The 17,726-nt window shown below is 41.5% G+C and overlaps 1 protein-coding gene across 1 annotated transcript in view; it reads right to left on the bottom strand.

The window, feature by feature from the left end:
• The window catches only part of POC1B (POC1 centriolar protein B), a 61,681-nt gene that overhangs the window by 6,140 nt on the left and 37,815 nt on the right, over positions 1-17,726 (bottom strand). The window lies entirely within an intron of this gene.

Here is a 17,726-nt window from a genome sequence, read left to right on the forward strand (position 1 = left end):
TCATTTCCTCAATGCATCATAGCAACTTTTCTAAGATGACAACTTCATGGCAGGTTGAATTAAAGAGGCTTCTTACACTTAGGAAAAAAGGGAAAAAAGGGCAGTCCTGATGGAATTCGTTTCTAGAGGGACAGAACTATACTTTCATGTTCTACCGAGTATCTACTCCATCATGATTTCCAGTAAAAAAAACCAAACTGCTTGATGATAATGATATTTATGAAAATGGCAATGCACCTTTCTAGTGCCTGTTTGCTTCTGGCCAGCAGCCACATATAGCACATCCTTTCTATTAACCAGGTTACAGTCAATTCTTGATAATCAATTTCAATTACCCTGAAACTGGATAATTGAAATCCCCACTGATGGTACAAACCTTCATTTGGCCAACGGCTACGGAATTGTATTCAAAACCTATAAACCAGAGTTACTGACAAATAGCCAAAATGTCTGAGTTTCAGAGGTTTGATTTTCCCTCTACTTATACTGGTACAGGTTCTAATGAGTGGTGAGATGGCTAAAAGGCAGGAAACCAGAGGGAGAAAGAGGAAATGAAAGAACTTGAAGATCTACAAATTAATTAGCACCCTGAAATAATGGGAGTACTCTATTGCAATTTGTTCAAGATTGCTCCTGAATTCCAAAGAACATTCACTTTTTAAAAAATGTTAAAAGACCATCAGAAAGGCTTCCTTTTGTTTTCATAAATCAAGAACTTTTAATGTATTTTTTTCATTCTGAATCAAAGCTTTTTACATACAAATCCCTTTTATCACTGATTTTTCCAGCAACAAACCTGAAAATATCAAGTAGTTTTAAGTGGTGTTACTACAAATGATTTAACGTCTTTTGATCATTTTAAAGAGGCACTGAGCATTTTTCCTCCAAGTTTGAGAATAACTCCCCCTTCTAGCATGGACATATTTACTTTATTCTAAAAACACACAAGAGCCTGTTGTGTGTGTGTATGTGTGTACACATATACATTTAATGGTATTTTTTAAACCCCTATGTTGCACCAGATTAAGCATGGGATAGGCACAAGATAATTGAGTTAGGTGCGCCTGCTAATTCTGTTGTACTGTACTCTCCCAAGTGTTTAGTACAGTGCTCAGAGAAGCAGCGTGGCTCAGTGGGAAGAGCCCGGGCTTTGGAGTCAGAGGTCATGGGTTCAAATCCCGGCTCCGCCAATTATCAGCTGTGTGACTTTGGGCAAGTCACTTAACTTCTCTGTGCCTCAGTAATCTCATCTGTAAAATGGGGATTAAGACTGTGAGCCCCCCGTGGGACAACCTGATCGCCTTGTAACCTCCCTAGCGCTTAGAACAGTGCTTTGCACGTAGTAAGCGCTTAGTAAATGCCATCATCATCAGCATCATCTTCACATAGTAAGTGCTCAATATGACTGATTGACACAGTCCCTGTCCCTGACACAGGGCTCACAGTCTTAATCCCATTTTACAGATGAGGAAACTGAGGCACAGAGAAGTGAAGTGTCCTGTCCAATGTCACACAGCAGACAAGTATCAAATTTGGGATGAGATCACAGGTCCACTGACTCTCAGACACATATGCTTTCTACCAGGCTTCAAGACCTTCAAAACCATTTCTTCACTGATGTAACCATTCAGCAATTCAATGTTCAACATAGACCAATTCAGGTAAATATGGCATCTAAATGTTTAAAACTATAATAGAGACTAGATGTCAAAAACTATTTTATTACAAGCAGGCAGAAGAAATACATTACAAAGACTGAAAAATAAGATATTGGTACAATTGGCAAAAAGCTATCTAGAACATATCTTTTTTCACTTATCCTAAGTGGAGAGAAAGATTAGGCTGAAATGGATTTAGGTTTTTTTTTTTAATCAGCAAAATAACACAGGAGAAAGAGGCAAGGGTCAAAGTCATTAAAGGCTCTGATTTTCCAAAAGGTGAGAAATTCCCCACCAAGTAGCGCTAAATATAACCGCTCAGGAAGGATAACATTCAAACACTTTCATAAATTACGAAAATACTTTCACAGACACCAACAGCTAAAAATAATAATCCGAAAGAAAGGAATGCAATATAGGCCAGTGTTCAATTTATCTGAAAATAGCAGCAAGCAGGAAGCTCCAAAAAAGAGGAAGTCCAACACCACTAAAGTAATTCCCACTATTTGCAATCACACAAACTTATGGATAATTACTTTACTCTCCTTATGCACACATTTCATTCAATCACTTCAGAGTCATAGAATTGATACTGGACCGGGCCATTATTCCAACCAGGACTCAGTCTTGATTGAAATACTGTTAAACTTTATCCTGAAATGAACAGTGCGGTTTCCCAATGTGAAATGGTGAATGAATGAATGAATGAGAAAAGATCAATGGTTCAGTGAAGAGTGCCATATCGTGGCTGACGTTATTATAAAAGAAATGGAACTGGGTAGCTTGAGAAGCAGCGTGGCTTAGTTGAAAGAGCACGGGCTTGGGAGTCCGAGGTCGTGAGTTCCAATCCTAGCTCCGCCACTAGTTAGCTGCGTGACTTTGCGTAAATCACTTAACTTCTCTATGCCTCAATTACCTTATCTGTAAAATGGGGATTAAGACTGTGAACCTCACCTGGGACAACCTGATAACCTTGTATCTCCCCAAGCGCTTAGAACAGTGCTTGACACATAGTAAGCGCTTAACAATAATGAAGGTATTTGTTAAGTCACCCAATGGATCCATCCACTGAATTATTCCTGAATTCATTCAATTGTATTTATTGAACACTTACTGTGTGGAGAGCACTGTACTAAGCGGATGGGAGAGTACAATGTAACAATAAACAGGCACATTCTCTGCTCACAACATGCTTACAGCCTAGAGGATTCTCCCCATCATCCAGATTTTTAGCTATTGCTTCTTGAGGTAGCAAGAAAGAGACCTCCTTCACCAAGCCAGCTCCAAGGTAATCTGTTTCCCTCCCTCCCTCTATATATTTGAAGAGAACCCCATTGTACCAGAACAGGTTGGTGGTTGGGGGTGGAAGGGGAAAGCAATATTTTAGTTGCAGGGCCCCTAATCCACTTTGATATGACAGTTTAAAGCCACACACAAACTCCTCTGGCTGAGATGAGGAAGAGCCTTGGGGTAGAAGGGCTCATTGGAACCGTAAGTGCGGTTTTTCAGCCCAAGAGTTGTTTTTGACAACAAAACAAAACCCTACAAAATCTTTTTAATTTCACAATCGCCTATAATGGGAAGGAAATTTACAGACCACATTTCCAGTTTATAATAAACAGGTTATAATAACTTTGCAATGTATTGAGTAATGTGTGCCAACACAATGCCAACACATGATCATCTGTTTGGACAGAGTCCCTGGTTTTTCCAATCTAAGGGGAAGAGAGAGAAGGTATCTTATCCCCACTTTACAGACGAGGAAACTGAGGTTTTAAGAGATTAGCAGACTATTCCAAAGTCACATAGCAAGACAATGGCAGAGAAGCAGCATGGCACAGTAAATAAAGCATGCGCCTGGGAGTCAGAGGACCTGGGTTCTAATCTTGCCTCTGCCAATTGTCTTTTGTGTGACCTTGATCAAGTCACTTCACTTCTCTGTGTCTCAGTCACCTCAACTGTAAAATGGGGAGTCAATATCTGTTTCCCTCCTACTTGGATTGTGAGTTCCATGTAGTATGGGGGACTATGTCAGGCTTGATTAACTTGTATCTACCCCAGCTCTTAGAACAGTTTCTAGCACATAGCGCTTAATAAATTCTATAATTATTATTATTACACACAGTAGAGTTGGAAGACACAAACCTGGGTCAAAAAGAGCTGGCCAGGGGGAGAAACAGCAAGGTGGCCCAAATAGAGATTTTTAGGGTCTATCATCAGTTCTCCTGCCTCTTCTTCTCTTGCTCTCAGATCACCTCTTTCACTAAGCTTCTGCCTCTCCATCTTCCTGTCCCACTACTGCAACCCCCAGTCATTTGGCACGGTCCACAGACTGATAATTTCTGGATTACCATAAAACCTGGGTTTACAAGAGTTCAATTCTGCTGTCATTTCCAGGGTTTTGTTTTTGCTTGTTTTTTTTTTTTAAGTTTGCTTTGACTTTCAAGCTTATTTCTTTAGTGTAAAACCCACGTTCAAGGAAAGAAAAGACAGGAAACACAACACTAGGTAGTAAAAAGAAGGATGAACAAAACAGCAGCCCAAACACATGATAGTTCCAAACTTTCCATCACAACTGCCTGGAAGAATATCAAAATGCCTGCGGTTAAAACTAAAAATAATAATATGTACCTTGGGATCTATATTTCATGCCTTTTATTTCCCTCAAATTATATATATGTATATATATGAATTTACATAAAACCAATACATTTATTGAGTAAACAGCATTTCAAGATCTACCTAAAATATCTCATCCTAGCAATGAAAGCATTTTCTTCTGAGTTAAAAAAAGAATTTGAAAAGAAAAATGTCCCATTTAAACTGCTTTTGAGTGAATGTCAATAAAAATATTTACGCCATTTCTAAATAAGACATGATTAACCTTCAATGGCAAACTAGTCCTTTTAGTGAATTCTCATTCATCGGAAATGTCTCTTGTGCTAAGGCATTGGTATCAGAAATGCTTGTCTTCCCTGACATCCCTATCGCTTTTCAAACAATGCCTGGAAGAGGAAACAGCAGCATCAAGGCCTTACAAATACATGAAATTAAATAAGAGATTCTTAACAAAACCTCTCACACATTGTTTCATAGATGGATAATTTGTTCACTATTGTACGCTATTAGTTTTCCAGACTGAAAAACTGTTTGTGGTTCTAAATTGTAGTTTAAAACATGTTAATCTCCATAGAAGTAAACATCTAGAGTTAATAAATGCCCTTTTAAAGTACTTCGATGCATAGGGTGCTTTACAGAAAAAAATTCCAAAGTCATCAATTGATGGCATATATTGAGTGCATACTGAGTGCAGAGCACTGTACTTAAGTGCTTGGGAGAGTACACAATACAACAGAGTGGATAGACACGCTCCCTGTCCCCAAGGAGCTTACAGTCCAGAGGGGGAGACGGACATTAAAATAAATTACCAATAGGTACGTAAATTCAGTGTGTGCAGAGCACTGTACTAAGCGCTTAATGCTGTGGGGCTCAGGGTGAGGTGAACAGCAGCAAGTGCTTATAGTAGGGTACAGATCCAAGGACATAGATGCTGCAGAAGGGAGAGGGAGTAGAATAAATGTGGGTTTAGTTGGGGGAGCCCACTTGTAGAGGAAAAATCCTGATCCCTGCCTCCCAGTAGCTTGTATTCTAAAATCACTGACATCTAAAAAATGAAACCCAACATAAAGACACTAAAAGAAACAAAGCCCACTAAATTTGGCCTAATGTATGACGGAGGAGCACCTCAGAGGGCAACTGCTGAAGAGGAACCAAGACCACGGTGACCCAAGCTGGAGAAAACAATGATAAAATTACCTAATAATACAACGCCTGGTACCCACAAACGGAAGATGTTCTGAGGCTCCTAGTCAGCTCTGGAACCGTTTCTTCATTTTGAGAAAGAAAGGGATTTTTACTGACTCACGGGGAAAGTCCAAAGCAACGATGCTCATTTTTTCTGGCTAACGATATTCCCAGTTCCACTTAAATCCCAGGGACGCATATCAAGGCAAAACAAGCCATCATTTTGGGCACTCTGGATCATTCAGGGTCTACATCCTTGGGCAATCCACCCCACCCCTGACTAGCCTAGACCCCCCCCACCACCACCTCATGATCGTCCCAAGCCCAAATGCAGTCTGAAGTGCCAAGGTGCCAGCAGCTAACCTAGCTTTCCCAGATTTGGGGATCCAGGGATGATTCAGAATCAGCCCCAAACCTTTGGGAATACTACTCTCCTGGGGAATTCCAGGCTGGATTTACATCCCAAACACACAAAAGTTTGGCTAGAACTGTATGTTCCTTGGTACTGAAACAAACTGAACACAACTCCCTGAGGCCCAGCTGAAATTTATAGGGCAGCAGGTGGTCTTGGGAAAACAGCATGATTGAATGGATTATGTTAGAAATGATTCTTGAAATTTTGCTTTAAACCTGTCACATATTTAACTGGAACAATGAAATGATTTTTGCTGGGTTTTAATGCTTACAAAGATAGAAAATGCCTAGATGCTTCATTAATCGGTTTTAGATAGGTAAATTGCATAATATCATGGAAAAGTCATGCTGTAATTCAAAATCTCAAAGTATGTAACAGACAAATCACGATGAAGGGTGTCTATTCTACAAGACATATCACTAAGAGAAATAACTACAAAAATCAGGAGAAATGCAGTGGACAGAAATGCAGTAGGATAGGCAAAAAACCTTTGCTTAACTCTTGCAGCTTTGTATACTTTGTATGCAGTTAGAAGCAGCATAAGTCATGGGTTCGAATCCCAGCTCCGCCAGATGTCTGCTGTGTGACCTTGGGCAAGTCACTTAACTTTTTAGAGCCTCAGTTACCTCATCTGTAAAATGGGGATGATGACTGTGAACCCCACGCGGGACAACCTGATCACCTTGTATCCCCCCACAGTGCTAAGAACAGTGCTTTGCACATAGTAAGTGCTTAACAAATGCCATCGTTATTACTATTATTATTATAAGGAATAGCAGTGCAATGTGCTTGTGAACTTTCTGAACAACTCACAGGCCACCTGAATCAGAGGTAGTTAGAAGATAACCAGGTCCCACATAATAATAACAATAATAATAATAATAATAATGATGGCATTTATTAAGCACTTACTATGTGCAAAGCACTGTTCTAAGCGCTGGACACTGTTCTAAGCGCTGGGACTCACAGTTTAAGTAGGAGAGGTAAGGGGCATTAAATTCCCATTTTGCAGCTGAGGGAAGTTATGTGACTTGCCCAAGTTTCCACAGCAGGTAAGTGGCAGAGCTGGAATCAGAATTCAGGCCTCCTGACTCCCATGCCTGTGCTCTTTCCAAGAGGCTACATGCTGCACATGGTATGTATTTTCAACATCTTTGGTTACTCCACTTTACAGAGGATCACAGTTAAGGGGGAGGAAAAGCTAAATTGATTATGAAAGGACCTGTTCATCCTGGCCAGATCCCAAGCAATGGTATTTATTGAGCTCCTACAATGGGCAGAATTCTGTATTAACTGCATGGGAGAATACACTCAATCAATAGTATGTATTGAGTGCTTTCTGTGTGCAGAGCATTGAACTAAGCACTTGGGAGACTACAATACAGAAGAGTCAGGGTCCCTGCCCATAAGGAGCTCACCTGAGTTAAAAGACACGAATGATGTGCTTAAAGTCTATCAAGGGAGAGAAAACACCAATTTACAGAGAATTGAGAAAAGAAAAATGAATATATAGGACACTGCTTAAACCGTAGGGGAAATGGATAATGGTATATACACTAATTCTACAGAGGAGTGCAAGTGTGCGTATCTGGCACATTCATTCATTCAATTGTATTTATTGAGCGCTTACCGTGTGCAGAAGACTGTACTAACAGCTTGGGAGAGTACGATACAATAATAAACCGACACGATTCCCGCCCACAGTGAGCTTACAGCATGGAGGGGGGAGAGATATTAATATTAAAAAAATTACAGATATGTAAATATGTGCTTTGGGTCTAGGAAGGGGAAAGAACAAAGACAGCAAGTCAGGGTGATGCAGAAGGGCATAGAAGTGCTGCTGACGGGGTAAATGATCTAAAGAGAAGAGAAATTAGAGAATTAGAATTAGAGAAGCAGTATGGCTCAGTGGAAAGAGCACGGGTTTGGGAGTCAAAGGTTATGGGTTCTAATTCCATCTCCCCAACATGTCTGCTGTGTGATCTTGGGCAAGTCACTTAACTTCTCTGAGCCTGTTACCTCATCTGTAAAATGGGGAATAAGACTGTGAGCCCCACGTGGAACAATGTCATCCCCTTGTATCCCCCCAGTACTTAGAACAGTGCTTTGCATATAGTAAGCACTTAACAAATGCCATTATTATTATTATTATTACTAATTGGGGAAGGACTTCTAGAAGTGATGCAATTCAAAAGGACTTTGAAGATCTGAAGGAGGAGGGTGTGAGGAAGGAGTCATGGCGAGAAAGATCAGAGCCCTACCTGGGGTGGGAGAAGCCAAGAGGAACAAAGAATGCGTACTAATGTTTGGTGCATGAAGGTGAAGCAGATGGAATTTTTAAAAAAATGGGTGCAGAGGGAGTAATAATAATATTTATTGAACACTTTACTGTGTGGAGAGCACTGTACTAAGCATAGGGAGAGAATACACAGTTCTGGGAATCACACACAGTTCGCTGTCCCTTGTGGATGTCATATTTTAACAGTATTAGTGGGAGAGGGGACTGGAGACCGACACATCAGGAATGATGAAATATTAAAACCCAGCATAGACAAATACGTGGAATAAATGCATTTTCTGACCGAAGTTTTGAATTGGTGTACGCCAACATAAACTTCCACACAATTTTAAGCTTTCGGCCCATCAGAATCTACTGAGGGGTAATCTACGGAGTCCCTAGAGACTAGTGACCTAACTGGCGTGTCACAAAAGGCTGCTTAGTTTTCATCTTTCTGAAAAACAATGAATGACTAGCACGTGTCCCCACCTCTTAAATCTAACCACTTCTAAAACAATAGTTACAACGAAACTAAATGGTTTTTGCAGTCAAAGTCTGTTAGCCTCCTGCAGTAATTGAAAATATCATTGACAAATAAGCACAACTTCAAGAACTGCATTGTGTAGACTATCTTCAGCATAGGGTATATTACAGCCCAGTAACAAAAAAGAAAGAAAAGTCTGCTTAGGTGTGAAAATATATACTTCTACACTAGATACTTGTTCTGTACTTCTTCAGCCGATTCATGCTTTAAAATGTATTTTTTTTCCAAAACAGCCCCTTAGTTGACATTTCTATATCCTGCAACGTATATGGTGATAGCATATAACATACTACACTAATAACTGGCTTTCTCTGTGCATGCAGAATGTGTCTCTGCTGTTTGCTAGAACTATAACCGAGGGCAACATCTCAGCCTTAACAGCTAGTCTCACTAAAACCATTTAACTTTTTTCCTCTCTCTGAGCTTTGCATTGCATTATCATAAAACCCAACGACCTCCCTGATAATTCACATACTTCAAATGATAAAAACGAGCTTGCCACTGCCACTTGGTATAAACACTGCACGTCAAAGCTAAATATGAGTAAAGCCCAACCAGCACTTTTGCAGGCAGAATCAAAAAAATTCAAAACAGGGTGGTTGTAGATTTACCGAGCTGCTGAATGGTAAGTTCTGTATTTTCCATGAAACTCAAAGTCACCCAAAAGGCATTTAGATCAGCTGTAAATCACCATGGGGTGAGCAGGAAGCTCATTATGGGCTGACAGTCCAAGTGACAGAAGCACTTTTCTGTGAGTTGCTCTATGAGCAATTTCCTGTGTGAAAAGCTCCCTGCTGTTTCTGAATTCCTTAGGGTACATTTCTTCTCCGCTCAGAGGATGTACCTCTTCCACAGGAAGAGGAAGGAACCAGTTGTTCCTGGATGTGTGTGGGTTGAGAGCTGTCGGGCATTTTCCACATGCCTCAGTATCAGCTGTGAGAACTTTGGATGCAATTTAGATTCCCGGTGCAGTGAAATTATGACTGCGGCAGACCCGAGGTCATAGTACAGTATCTCAGGAAGTCGAAAGGCTGAAATAATACCTGGAACTCCACGCCCCCGGTTCCCAGAAATACTCTTTTTTTTTCTAAAGGAAACCCTCAAATGAAATTACTCCATCTGGCCCACGAGTTACAGGACTATGAATCCCATTCAGAAATTTGCTCTATGTTTGAAAACGTTTCACTGTGAATCTGCATCTTTAGACAACCTTAAGGAAGTAGCCTGCTGAAAAAAGATACTGCATTTGATTAGTAGCAGTTTTCTATTCAAAAACCTTTAAAATGCTTTCTATACCAAGCGCTTGGTACAGTGCCTTGCACCCAGTAAACACTCAACATGACAACTGAATTAGGAACAGAAGAGAAAGTGAAAGTTATAGTGATGTTAACTTCGTAAAGCACACGAGGCATAGAAATACTACATATGGCCTCTATTAGTTTTTAATTTGTTGCCCCCAAACCTACAATCCACACTACTGCCATTTTAAATAGCAATTATGAGGCATGTTCTTATTCCTGGACAAGGAATGGGCCATTTAGATTGAATTAATGTTTCCCTTATTGCTAGCTTTCCCATTTTTCTTGTATTCCTTTAGAATAACCAAGCTTTCTTTGGAGCAATAAGCAAACAATTTAAAAAAAAAAATCTGCTGCAGGCCTCTTACAGTGACTGGAAACGTAGCATGCGTCATTTTGTAATGACTTCAAGAGTTAAGACCTGGAAGCTTTTCACATTTTTTATACAACTCCAAATGACTATAGGCATTAAACCCACAACATTACGAATATGAAAGATGCGTATTTCCAAGAGAATAGAAACTTGAATAAAATGCATTCTTTCTCCAATGCTTCCTAGATTTATTTCCTTAGTTCTCAGTTGTTTTTATTAGCGTATTTATTCAGTTCAGTTCGGTAGATTTGGGGACAAGCTAGTGTAACTATCCCTCCTTGGCGCCGGTAATGCAGTACCCATGAATATGGCCGCAAGTCTTGTTCTGGTCAAGATGATTGTGAAATAACAGAATTAACACATTTCAAAGGGCAACTGAAGCATAACTTCTCTCTTCCAGCTGAATGTAACAAACGGTTCCCAGGACAAAGGGGAAGAAGGAGCTGAATATGTATCATTTCTTAACAAAAAAATTGTCTTAACCCATTGATTGGATAGTAAAATTAGCAGCTACATTCAAACTCTTCTGCATGTGGACTATCCCTTGAGAACTGGACTAGTGTAAGGGTGAACTACAATCAACAGCGTCACTAACATCAGGATGCTTCATTCTTTCAAATCCTATTTACCTTAGCAAAGTCAGCAAATTAAGAGCAATGTAAAAAAAACCCCACTATTTTTAATTAATTCTAATTATTGTCCTAAACCAACGGCCGTATACCTTCTCATAGTTTAGGAGGTGAACACTGAACATGCAAACTCAGCCAAAGGAGAATGGGGAGCAAAGTTATCCCATTTCCCACCGCCATTCATCGGGAAGGGTGTGACCCCTATTAGCGGATTTCTCATCTTCCCTGACCATCAGTTGCTGATGATCACAATGGACGCACAGTTGTGTGGCAGCTGAGGCTGGATCAGTGGGCCCCAACCTCGGCCTAGGTTCCTCAGCAGTGCAGTTGTCCCTTTAACTAGGCGATGGGCATAGCTGGCATTTGCTTTTGTTGCCCCTCCATGGATTTTTACAAGTGATTATCGTTTTAATCAGAGCTTTGTTCCATCAAGATTTCCTAATCGACCCTGTTAGAGCCCACTGTTGGGTAGGGACCGCCTCTATGTGTTGCCAACTTGTACTTCCCAAGTGCTTAGTACAGTGCTCTGCATGCCGTAAGCGCTCAATAAATACGATTGATTGATTGATTGATTAGAGGGCGGAGGAAGGGGAGGAGGCACAAAGGGAAAACTCTGCTGGCTCAGGATAGATAGGCAGTGGGCAGTCGCTGGTAGCTCCCGTCCCTAAGCCCTGCCATATTGGGGGTGGCAGGAGAGAGGGAGAGGTGTTAGGGAGGGGTGTCAGTTCCACGTTGAACATTCATTCGTGGACTGTGGAGACCAACCAGAAGAATAGGAAAACAAACTCCATTCACTCCATTTGTGGGCAAAGAGGAGACTGAAGCTGTGGGAAGCCGGGATCGGGGCTTGAGGGGATGGGACCAAGGCCTAATACATGGGGATTGTGAAGGGAGAGAGTGGAACTCCAGCCCATTGGGCAGCTTCATCCTGCTGCTTGGGGTCTCCAGCTTGAAACCTGAAGAAGCCCACCAATGTCCTTCCAGCTGCCAGAGCAGGTATTCCCCACCCCTCTTTTCATTCATTCATTCAATCGTATTTATTGAGCACTTACTGTGTGCAGGGCACTGTACTAAGCGCTCGGGAAGTACAAGTTGCTCTTAAAATAAATATGAGCATGAACAACTGCGCAGGGAATGAGCCCACCAACTCTGTATACTGTACTCTCCCAAGCGCTTAGTACGGTGCTCTGCACACAGTTAACTGCTCAATCAACACCAGTGATTGACTCATTGGAAGGACGAAGACTTAAGGAATCGTGGGGTGGGGGCAGGAACATGGACAAGGGGCACTTAATAAACTAGGTTATTACCTAGCTTTTTTACCAGGTGTGACAGACAACTGACAACCCTTCACTGAAGGGGAAATTTGCAGGGCACTTGGACACCTCTCCAGATGTCTCCTAACAACAGACAGAGAGCTTCGCCTGGCTCAACCCCAAGATGCAGAACTAGCGTCAAAACCAGGCCTCCCCCAGAAGCAAAATGGTGCTTTGAAGAAATCAATACAGCAAACTGGGAGAAGTGGGGGTCCCAGAGGGAGGAAGAGCAGAAAATGGAGACCAGGGAGTGGGGGAGGGAGGGGAGAAGGGGCAGAGAGGGTCTGAGGCAGGTAGGAGTGACGCGTCTTTGTATCAGCTCTTTCCCTGCGCTGGGTCTCAGGGTTTAGTGTTTCTCTCATGTCTTATTCTCTACTTCTCTGCCTCCCACCTCTTGACAAATGTTCAAACTCTTAGCCACATTCCTGGACTGGAAAGAAGATTTGCCGACCTGCCTCATGGAGGCAACGCAGCCCCATCCTGTGCTCTCTCTCTACCTCCCTCCCTGCCTCCCAGTTGGCCTTCCCAGGGATAAGCAATAAAACAAGTTTGGGAACTTCTGGTTTACTAAGTGGACATTGTGGTGAGGAGCACATCTACTTTCACACTTCCCAGAAATATTACTCATCCAACGGAAATGACAAACTGAACAGTACTATACAAGTAATTATTTTTGTGAATGGTAGAAAGAACACGCTGTACCCGTTTCTCCTTTAATGCGGGGGTTATGTTCTTGCAGAATCACAGGTTAAGGAAAGCTCACACTGTACTACCCATCATGCCTGATAATAATAATAATAATAATGATGATGGCATTTGTTAAGCGCTTACTATGTGCAAAGCACTTTTCTAAGCACTGGAGAGGGATACAAGGTGATCAGGTTGTCCCACATGGGGCTCACAGTCTTAATCCCCGTTTTACAGATGAGGTAACAGGCTCAGAGAAGTTAAGTTACTTGCCCAAGGTCACACAGCAGATATGTGGTGGAGCCCGGATTCGAACCCATGACCTCTGACTCCAAAGCCCGTGCTCTTTCCACTGAGCCACGCCTGATGCTACACAATCCTATCTTCCGACACCGTATTGCGTTATAGCCAGAAAGGAGCATTTTTAGAAGAACGTTCCCTAACTGCGGCATTGCGTTCCAGCCTAATCGAAGCATGAAAAAGTGTGTTCTATCAGCATTGACTACACGTCTAAATTGAGAGCCATTTTCTTCAGTGGCAAACATGAAATTCTGACGTGTTCAGACTTGCAAATCAAATAACTTTGACTTTAATGGGAAAACAGTTACATGTGTGAAGGAAAGCTGGGAACATTTGAAGACATTAATGAGCAAAAAAGCTTTCACATTTATTTTCAGGAATAGCTATCTCAGTTTGGGGACGTTTCAGTTCCTAAACACTGTGTTCTTTCAATTAAATCTTTCCAAATCTCTGCTTACATAAGCAGTTGAGGCCCAGGACAGTCCTGAATTAGTTACGCAATGTTGTCTAGTAACCAGGATATCCTGTTGCCACAACATCTACTCAAATATTCTCTTTGTATTTTCAAGTTTGCGTTTTGTCTATAGATTTATTTTGTCAATAAATTACAATTCCTTGGGCAACGCAACCACAGGAACAGCTCGCTGAAAATTAGCCTTCCCCTAACAGAACGAGACTACATCTTTGCAAAATTAAAATCAACAGCAAACGGCTGGTATCTCAAAAAAAAAAAATCTAAATAATACGTGTCAAGGCAACTTTAGTTCATGTTTTTCCGCCATGGGAGAAAAAGGAACTATAAGTTAGGATCTACTCTAAGCATCCCTAGCTAAGCACCCTCCAATACTCCCCCAGATTATCTGGCACTGAGCCCAAACGCACCAGACTATGGTTTGGCCTCTGCTGCTAGCCGTGCAACTGGATGTGCAGCAGCTGCAATACTTTGGAAGTGCATAGCTATGGGTGCCAACTCACAGCGGCAAAAAATAGAATCTTTACTAAGACCCAGAGTCCAAATCCAGAATCCAGCTTTATCTTTTACTCTCTGGGGCTGTCAAGCTCTCGACTCAGCTCCTGAGTGGGCCGGCAGGGCCCAGAACCCGTCACAACAAGCAATCAATCAATCAATCGTATTTATTGAGCGCTTACTGTGTGCAGAGCGCTGTACTAAGCGCTTGGGAAGTACAAGTTGGCAACGTATAGAGACGGTCCCAACCCAACAGTGGGCTCACGGTCTAAAAGGACAAGCAGAGAGGCGGGCTGCTAAATTGCCAACCCCAAGTGCCCAGAACAGCCCTGCAACACCAACATCAGGACTCTGCATGTGGAAGGCTCTCAAACATGCCCATCACATGGCTCAGGGTCACTTCTGCGTGACTAATAACCTCCAGAAGTTTCCAGAATATTCCAGAAGTTTCCAGAATATTCCAGAATATTCCTCCAGAATAACTAATAACCTCCAGAAGTTTCCTTTTTTATCCAATAATAAGGCACTGAGCGAACCCCACCGACCGCAGCAGTCCCCAGCAGAGAATTCGGGAACTCTCCGTTGGGGCCGAATCCCTCCCAGTTCAGCAGCAGCCGCAGCTGCCTCTGAAACAGAGAAACGGGGGGATTCGGCTTGGGGTTTTCTGGGCGGGCTTTTGTTAACCTGATATAGACCTCCTAGGCTAAGGAAAAGTCTGGTCCATGAAGGACTATTCCATGGTGGAATAGCTCTAGCTAGCCCTTCTCAGTTTTCCCATCCTGGTCTCGTGTCTTCTTAGGAGTAGTAGACGTAGTACTATTACTACTACAAGAAGCAGCGTGGCCTAGAGTGGGGGCCTGGGTGTCGGAAGAGCTGGGTTCTCATTCTGGCTGTGAGCCCACTGTTGGGTAGGGACCGTCTCTATGTGGTGCCAACTTGTACTTCCCAAGCGCTTAGTACAGTGCTCTGCACACAGTAAGCGCTCAATAAACACGATTGAATGAATGAATGGCTCTGCCACGTATCTGCTGTGTGACCTCGGGCAAGTCAATTCACTTCTCACAGCCTCAATTACCTCATCGGTAAAACAGGGAATAAGACTGAGAGCCCCATGTGTTGTACCTACCACAGCGTTTAATATGGGGCCCGGCATAGAGTAAGCACTTAGCAAATACCATTAAGAAACAATAGCAGAAGAGCATTTACTGGGCGTCCAGATGATGGAGGTACACTGTAAAAGATGCCTGCAAAGAGCAGAATAACAAAGTGACGCACACTCTTTATCTACAGGGGTTTTACAATTTAATGGGAAAGACAAACTGAAAAATGTCACTGAAGTGGTTAAAATAAACGAGTTGCTAAGGCTTATATTGCGAGACAGCTATCTTTATCATATTTAACATCTTAACCATCCATCTCACCATCTCACCCTGTTCCCCCTGCAGTGTGGGCTAGGTGTCAGGAGATCAGGATTCTATACCCAACTTCATCCCTGTATGACTTTGGGTAAGTCACTTTACTCCAGCTTTCTCATCTGCAGAGATGCAGCATGGTATAGTGGATAGACCATGGGCCGGAAAGTCAGAAGGTCATGGGTTCTAATCCCAGCTCCGCCACTTGGCTGCTGTGTGACCTTGGGCAAGTCACTTAACTTCGTGCCTCACTTCCCTCATTTGTACAATGTGGATTAAAACTCTGAGCCCTATGCAGGACAGGGACTGTGTCAACCCGATTGTCTTGTATCTACCCCATTATATAATAATAATAATAATTGTGTCAAGCACTATATGCCAAGTGCTGACTAAGCTCTGGGATGGATACAAGAAAATCAGGTCCCATATAGAGCTTACCATCTATGCAAGAGGGAAATATATTGGAATATGGTTATTCACAATACACAATATTGAAAGTACTAAAATACTTGCATTTCTGTAGAAGGCTTTCACCCAAGAATTTCAAAATACTTTCATTTAGAAATAACCTTTGGTCCCTGGACTTAGAACTGATTTCCAATTGAAAGTCTCTGAAGATTAAAATTCACCAGTTCACGGTAGAAATTGAATACACAGCTCAACAGATTTAGTACCTTTTATTTAAATATCATCCTTCATTTTATAGTTATTAAAATTAACTTTTCCCACATTAAATGATTCCATAGATCTCACTTTTACAGTCTGTGTAATTTAAACCAGGGTAGCTGTACAATTAGTACCATTAACTGTTCTTGATGAGAATAGTTTTAGTATAGAGTTAAGAAATACAAACATATCTAAGGATGGTTCATTCTCATTTTGGGTAGTTCCAAAACTTACAAAAGAATCTGTAATGGAAAAGTTTTATCTAAAATATAGTTTGACTTTGTCATTATTAATTCTAATAGGATGAAGGGGACTGCCACAGTTCCCCTGATAAAAGTCCAACCACAAGTAAGGAATGTCCCCAGGAAAATATCAATTTTGCTTGGCTAATTATGTTCACTGGATACATTTGGTTTGCAGTGCTATGCATGTGAATAGGAAAATTGCTATGATATGCTAATCATGCTACCAAATCCTAAAAATCAAATACCAATTACACTACCTTACCTAGTTCAATATTTTTGTCAACAGTTGTGAAAAAACAAGGGGGAAACGCTGCTTAAGCTATTTGAGTGGTATTAGAAATTAGAAGGAATCAAAATCCATGATAGTATATGTTTCAATATGAAATGATGTTGTTAGATCAATGATTACTACAATACCACAATCAACTTGCTCAAATGAAACTGAGTGAATGAACAACAGAAAGCTATTTTTGATACGCTGTACTTGATCTACAATCGTGCGTAAGGTTAAATGAATTTGAGAAGGCAATATTTTCAAAATATGAAATAGTACTTATTTCTACTTCATTCTTACATCTCCTCCCTTTAGAAAACAACTTCTTACTGCCAGAACCAATTTTGAAGAAATATTCTTTAGATTGCTTTGCTAAATACAGATTATAAAATATTACGTTGTGACTTTTGGGATTAAAAAAAAGTTCTAAAAAAAAGTTCAGTCCATACGTTCTCACTCCACAAGAACCTCCAGTGGTTGCCCAAACAGAAACTCCTTACCATTGGCTTTAAAGCACTCAGCTTGCCTCCTCCTACCTAATCTTGCTGCTCTCCTACTTCAGCCCAGCCCATAAACCTAGCTCCTCTAGAGTTAGTTTGCTCACTGTACCCCAGTCTCCTCTATCTCACTGACAACCCCTTTCCCACATCCTTGTTACTGCCTCGCCTACCATATTCACCAGAACACCACTCCCCCCATCTTTAAAGCCTTAATAAGCCCAAGCACTTCATATGGTGCTCTGCCCGCAGTAATGCTCCAAATATGCTGTTGATTGGTTAATAAAGAGAACAGCAATCAAGTCTGCTTGGGCAGAAAAGAGATAAACCCGAAAAGAATACCTTGAAATAGTATTAAACCAG

The sequence above is a fragment of the Tachyglossus aculeatus genome, chromosome 14 (genome assembly GCF_015852505.1).
Source record: "Tachyglossus aculeatus isolate mTacAcu1 chromosome 14, mTacAcu1.pri, whole genome shotgun sequence".
NCBI classification, from domain to species: Eukaryota; Metazoa; Chordata; class Mammalia; order Monotremata; family Tachyglossidae; genus Tachyglossus; species Tachyglossus aculeatus.